The 7,090-nt window shown below is 38.6% G+C and overlaps 1 non-coding gene across 1 annotated transcript; it reads left to right on the forward strand.

Moving 5' to 3' along the window:
* Nucleotides 1–5,796: 5,796 nt before the first annotated feature.
* Nucleotides 5,797–5,899, forward strand: LOC112630843. The gene has a single exon (XR_003120976.1). It is a non-coding gene; the product is annotated as a U6 spliceosomal RNA (small nuclear RNA).
* Nucleotides 5,900–7,090: the final 1,191 nt, after the last annotated feature.

The raw sequence follows: 7,090 nt of genomic DNA on the forward strand, positions 1-7,090 counted from the left end.
CTAGGGGTCAGCCCAGAAGGCTGAAAGGCCTGAAGAAAGCGAGGAAGGGACTTAAGCAGAAGGATCAGCAAGTGCAAAGTTGGTATGTTTCAGGAACAAGAAGGAGAACAGAGGCAGAGTGGAAAGGATGGGAGAAAAAGTGATAAGATCATGGACTAGGGAGGTAAGGACATCAGACCATGTAGGGGGGTTGAAGGACTTGGTAGGACCTTTGGATGAAGAGACAGACATACTCCCTTCCTTTATAGAGAAATCATCTACAGGGGAAAAGAGATGTCTAGAAAAGAGTAATCCCAAACATAATAAACACTGTGAAATGAAAATGTGAAGAGTCGGAGATCATATAATGAAGGGGCTCAGAAAAGGCTTCCCCGGTTCTTCAGAGAGTATTAATGTGGCAACAGAAGAGCTGGGACCAGTGGCAGAGTGTTCCTGGGAGAGCACATGGAATAGGCAAAGACCCAGATTCGGGAAATAGTGGGGTACACTTGAGGCAAAAAGCCCAGGGGAGCTGAGCACTGAATATAAGGAGGAGAGGGGTGCCGAGAAGTGAGACTGGAAAGCAAGATGACACTAGACCCAAATCATGTGCAAATCATGGCACAGATTCAGGTCCATACCCTAAGAGCAAGAGGAAGCCCCTTTAAGCAATAGAATGACATAATCAGACCGGGGTTCTAAGAAGACCGTATTGGCAAATAATTTGGTATGGCTGAAATACAGAGTGAGGAAGGGAAGTGGCAAGAGATAACACTGAAGAAATTTGCTGGGGTCAGGTTATATAGGGAAAGACCTAGAAAAGTTCTTCTCTCCTAAACTTTTTTAAAAAGAAAAAGAAAAAAAAAAACAGACAATCCAACATGCACTAAGGAAAATATCATCTGTCTTGGGAAGCGTCATTTCCTTTCCCACTAACTCTATCCTCTTGGCCAACAAGCTGAAAGTTACCATTCTATCTTATTCATAGCTGTACAGTAACTACCAGCGTAGGGGTCCCATACACTAGTGCTTCTCACACTTACTTGAATGTGCATAAGAATCCCCTGGTGACCCTATTAAGTTGCAGATTCCTTTTTTTTTTTAAGGCAGAGTCTCACTCTGTTGCCCAGGCTAGAGTACAGTGACATGATCTTGGCTCACTGCAGCCTCTGCCTCCCAAGTTCAAGCAATTCTCCTGCCTCAGCCTCCCAAGTAGCTGGGATTACTGGCATGCACCACCACACTCGGCTACGTTTTGTATTTTTAGTAGAGACAGAGTTTCACCACGTTGCCCAGGCTGGTCTCAAACTCCTGACCTCAAGTGATCTGCCTGCCTCGGCCTCCTAAAGTGCTGGGATTACAGGTGGGCCACAATACCCGACCGAGTTGCAGATTCTTAAGCAGTACACTGGCCCGGGACAGGGCCTGAGATTCTACATGTCTAACATGTTCCGAGCTAATACCTATGATGCTGGTCCATGAGCCACACTTAGAATAGAATAGCAAGGTCATATACAGTTCTAGAGCTAAACAGAAGATCTTCAGGCTTTCTGGACATAAACATAATAGCAGAGTTAAAACTACAAAATAAGCAAACAGAACCAGCCTCTGTTTACTTCGCTGCTTTCTGTCAGAGAATTTAGATGTGGCATTGTCTTTCCAGAAAGTGACTTTAGGAGTTGTTCAGTGTGTAACTTAATTGGAAGCAATTCAACTCCAACAATACTCCTCTGGGAGGCATAAGGTGAGACGCCTTCTGGCTATGACCCTACACCACAGTGACACCTGCTGGTGAATTGATGGATTACGTTTTGAGCACATTTATATAAGGAGGCTTTGAGAATAATTGAGTCATGGGAGCCAACTTTTTCACAATTAAAACTACCCGAAGTGCATCTTCTAGCTGTGAAAGGAACTTTTAAAAATAAGGCATCTGAAATGCCTTGATAAGAGTTAAGATCTGAGCAATGGTATGCTGATATATGTTTAGAAACCAGCTGTCCAGGAAAAAGAAATATATACGTGTGTGTGTGTATGTGTTTGTGTGTGTGTATCTTATACATTTTACTGATAAAAAAGATTGCAGCACAATAATGAAATGTACAACATATTTTATTGTAAATTCTATGTAGAAATTGACTCGCAGAATGGCTATGCTTATTTTTACCAAACTTTGGTGTTGATTGCTAACACATAATTGCAATTCAACAATGTTTTGACAGATATGACTAAGTGCCTAATTAGCATGGAATTTGGCAATGAAACCATTCAAGTCATTGATGATATGAATGTAATTCTGACATGAACGTTGGTTATTTTTATTTACATTAATGAATAAGGCAACAGTGAAACAACAAAGATACATGTTAGAATTTCACTCATTCATCAGTGACATAAACATAACTTTTCCTTATAACTGGATAATACAATCGACTTTTGAATAATGTAGGGGTTAGGGGTGCCAAACCCAGGCATAGGTGAAAATCTGCCTATAACTTTTGACTCCCCAAAAACTTAACTACTAATAGCCTACTGCTGACTGGGAGACTTACCGATAACACAAACAGCAAATTCACACATATTTTGTATGTTACAGGTATTATATCCTGTATTCTTACAGTAAAGTCAGCTAGAAAAAGAAAATTAAGAAAATCGTCAAAAAGAGAAAATATATTTTCTATTTATGAAGTGGAAGTGAATCATCATAAAGGTTTTCATCCTCATGATCTTCATGCTGAATAGGCTGAAGAGGAGGGGGAAAAAGAGGGGTTGGTCTTTCTATATTGGGGTAGTAGAAGTAGAGGAGGTGGAAGAGGAGGCAGGAGAGGCAGGTACACTGGCGTAACTTTTTTTTTAATCCACGTATAAGTGGACCCATGCAGTTCAAACACATGTTGTTCAAAGGTCAACCGTCGTGTTGAATACTGAAAGACTATTTCTTCAATTTCTGTGTTACTCATAATGCAGTTACAGACATGACACATTTTAAACTTAACCCGCATTATTAACATTTCCCTATCATTTTTTAAAGTCTAGATAGTCAACAAAATGATAAATCCTGCCCTGGTTTGTAGCATTTTTTAACTTCCTTGTTACAAATACTCCCACCATGACTGGTTTCAAGCTCCCAGTGTGAAATCACTGAAAGTGGAGCTGGGCAGGGGCACCCCACCCTAAGGCATTTCCACCATAAACGTGCAACAGACAGAAATAACCTCCAGAGGATGGGTACTGGAAAATTATAATACATCACTGGGAAGTGGTGAATTTTGAGTATTTTTAACCTTTGTTTTTAATATTATTTCTTTGATTGTAAGTTTATGTAACTTAATTTTTAATAGTGTCTGTTTTTAACAGCCAGCTCACACATTTTTTAAAAGTTTAACAACTGGGTCTCATAAGCTAGTGGGAGCCAGTTCCAGGAAACCACTGGGTCTGTTGGATTCAGGGGAGGTTTGAGGATAACATAAAAAGGTATTCAGAGAGCCTGGGAGGACATGCTGGGGATTTCACCCTCAAAAAGGTTTATGCCAGCTCTTGGCCAGGTCAGCAAAAAATGGCAGATGAAGTCACAGAATTGCAGTGAATATAAAGGCACAGTTCTTGATATGGAGAACTGTTCCTGATAGTGAGAAAGGAACTGAAGTTGTCCTGCCCAAGAGTAGACATTAGCAGGAACATTGAAGGGCCAAGGCATGAGGGCCAAGGCAACAACAAGGTTACCAAAAGGGGAGACACAGGTAGGGAAGAGAGAATCGTGGCCTGTCTCTCTTCTGAACCTCCTATGCCACTGATCAGGCTCCTGTCTGACAATAGGGTAACCAGAATATTAGGGGAAAACAAAAGGTTAGCAAAGATGTTCTGCCCACAGTGCACATTCACCGGGAGTGAAGAGAGTGAATGAAAAAGGAAGACATTTACTCCTGAACTCTACTGCTAACCTAGAAATGGGTGCAGCACACCAATATGACACATATATACATATGTAACAAACCTGCATGTTGTGCACATGTACCCTAGAACTTAAAGTATAATAAAAGAAAAAAGAAAGATAGGATGATGAATCCTCTGCCTTTGGTTTGATGTGAGTGCTGAGTCTTAGTCTACTTACTCCCCACCTAAAGGGAAAAGTGGCTACCTTTATTTAATTAGGATCTTGCTATTTCAAAACTGGAAAAAATCTGTAGATCAATAGACCAGGAAGAGATTTTAGAAATCATCTAATCTAGTCCTCACATTTCACAAATAATTATAAACATTGACATTTCTACACTCAGGAAGATGGAAAAGTACTTCTCCATATTCCTTTTGAAAAGTACAGCTCTTTATCCTTCATATTATAAATGTAGTAGACTGACTAAGGAACTCAGTATTCAAAGAATGACAAAGTGGCAAGTATCCTGGGCTTTCTTTTTGCCTAATACATATCAGAGTTGGAACTGAAGAGGCAGGCAACTAGGAAAGCCAAAGAATCGGGAAATGGACAGCCTAGCAAGATAGAAAGCTCGTAGATAATAACCCCTCTACTCTCACCAACCACAGAAATGAAAACCAGAAATGAAAGAGGGGACATTACTACCAATTTTACAGAAATCAAATGGAGTGTAAAGAGTACTATGAACAATCGTATGCCAACAAATTGGCAACCTAGATGAGATGGATGAATTCCTAGAAATGTACAACCTATCAACACTGAATCATGAAGAAACAGAAAATCTGAATAGGCCTACGTATTAGTTTACTAGGGCTGTCATAACAAAATACCACAGATTGTATTGCTTAAAAAACGGAAAATTATGTTTCCACAGTTCTGGAGGCTGGAGGTCCAAGATCAAGGTGTCTGAAGGTTTGATTTCTTCCAAGATCTATGGCCACATGCAGATGGCCACATTCTCACTTTGTTCTCACTCGGCCTTTCCTTTGTGTCTTGTTTGATGAGGAAGGAATACTTCCAAACTCATTCTGTGAAGCGAGCCTTACCCTAATACCAAAGCACACACATAATTGGCATCTCTATCCATATCCTAATCTCTTCTTATAAAGACATGTATTGGATTAGGGCCACCCCTAAAATCTCATTTTAATTACTGCTTTAAAAGCTCTATCTCCAAATATAGTCACATTCTGAGGTAATGGAGGTTAGCGCTTCAATACATTAATGGCAGTGGGGGGACACGATTCAGGCCATAACAACCTATAACTAGTAAAGATAGTGAATCGGAAATCAGAAACCTGCCAACCACCTTCCAGATGACATCACTGGTGAATTCTACCCAATTTTTTTTTAATTAACACCAACACTTCTCAAACTCTTCTAAAATGTAAAAGAAGGAGGAGCACTTCCAAACTCATTCTATGAGACCAGACTTACCCTAATACTAAAGCCAAAGACGTTATAGATAAGAAAACTGGCCACTGGCTAGTAACAAGATTCCCCCCTCCTACAGTGTCAGTGGAGACCACATGCAAAGTGTAGACTTCCACCTCTGTAGGCAAAAATGGAACGCCCCTTTCTCCTTGCTGGAGAGGTTTCAGAAGAGGTCTAATGAAGAGTCATGATGTTCACCAGTGCCCAGCAGCAATGAAATCACCCCCATTGCAGTATCAGTGGAGACCATATGGGAAGCTGAACTTCCAACATTGCCTATCAGTAGTGAAGAGTTCCCTCCTCGGGTGTCATCAAAAGCCAAGTGAGGTATCAGTATTTTACCTCCAATTGACAGAAATGATGCAGTACACACCTCCCCTTCTCCTCCTGGAGCAGTGGCAAGAAAAGCAGCTAAAACAAAAGGCTTAAATAAGATCCATATCTTATTCTTGCTTCAACAGCACAAATAACAAAATTGGAATGATGCAGAGAAGATTACTATGGCCACTGCACGAGGATGTCGTGGAAATTCATGAAGCATTCTATGAAAAAAAGATCGAGATCTCAAAACATAATATTTTAATGACCCAGTTTCTGTAAAAAAAAATTATTCATCATACTGAGAACGAAAAAGATCCCAAACTAAATGAAAAAAGACAATCAATAGGTGTAAGTGCCACTGACAGAGATGTTGAAATTTACTGGGAAAAATTTTTAAAGGAGCCATAATTTTTTTAACACTCCAATGAGCAATATAAACATGCTTGAAATAGGTGAAAAAATAGTAAATTTCAACAAAGAGATATAAAGTTTCAAGAAAGAAATAGAAGATATAAAGGAGAATAAAATGGAAATTATAGAACTAAAACATACAATAAATAGTATAAAAATCTCAGTGAGTAGGCTGACTGTAAGAATGGATGGGAAAGAGGAAAGAATCAGTTATTTGGAAGGTAAAACATTAGACATTGCCCAAATAACAATAGAGAAAATAGATTGAAATAAATGCAAAGAGCCTCAAGAACTAGTGAGACTGTAACAAAAGATCTACCATTTGTGTATTTGGAATCCTGGAAAGAAAGGAAAAAGAAAGTGGGGCTAAAAAAAGTACTCAAAGAAATAATGGGTGAAAACTTTCCAAAACTGACGAAAGACATAAATCTATAGATTCAAGATGACCAAACACCAAACAAGTTAAACCCAAAGAAATCCACAATAAGACATATCACATCATGATTAAACTTCTTAAAACTAAAGACAAAGTCTTGAAAACACTTTTTTCAAAAAGTGACATTTCAAAAAAGTGACATTTCAAAAAAGTGACATTTCAAAAAATGACACCTTACCTATAGAGGAAAAACAGTTCAAATGACAGTTGATTTCTCGTCAAAAACTATAGTAGCCAATAAGAAATGACATGATATTTTCAAACACTGAAAGGGAAAAACTATCAACCCAGAATCCTGTATCCAACAAAAATATTCTTCAGAGATGAAGGAGAAATCAAGTCATGTTCAGATGAAGGAAAATTATTTTAATTTGTTGCCAGCAAACCTACTCTAAAAGAATAGTTTTTAAAAGTGTTCTTAAAAGGAAGAAAATTATAAAGAATATGCTAAGCAAAAAATGAACAAAAAAACTCTTGAGTTTTCTAATTTATCTTTATTAGTTGAAGCACATATTATAACACTGTCTGATATGGTTCTAAATGTATGTTGAGGAAATATTTTAAACAATTCTATT

The sequence above is a fragment of the Theropithecus gelada genome, chromosome 8 (genome assembly GCF_003255815.1).
Source record: "Theropithecus gelada isolate Dixy chromosome 8, Tgel_1.0, whole genome shotgun sequence".
NCBI classification, from domain to species: domain Eukaryota; kingdom Metazoa; phylum Chordata; class Mammalia; order Primates; family Cercopithecidae; genus Theropithecus; species Theropithecus gelada.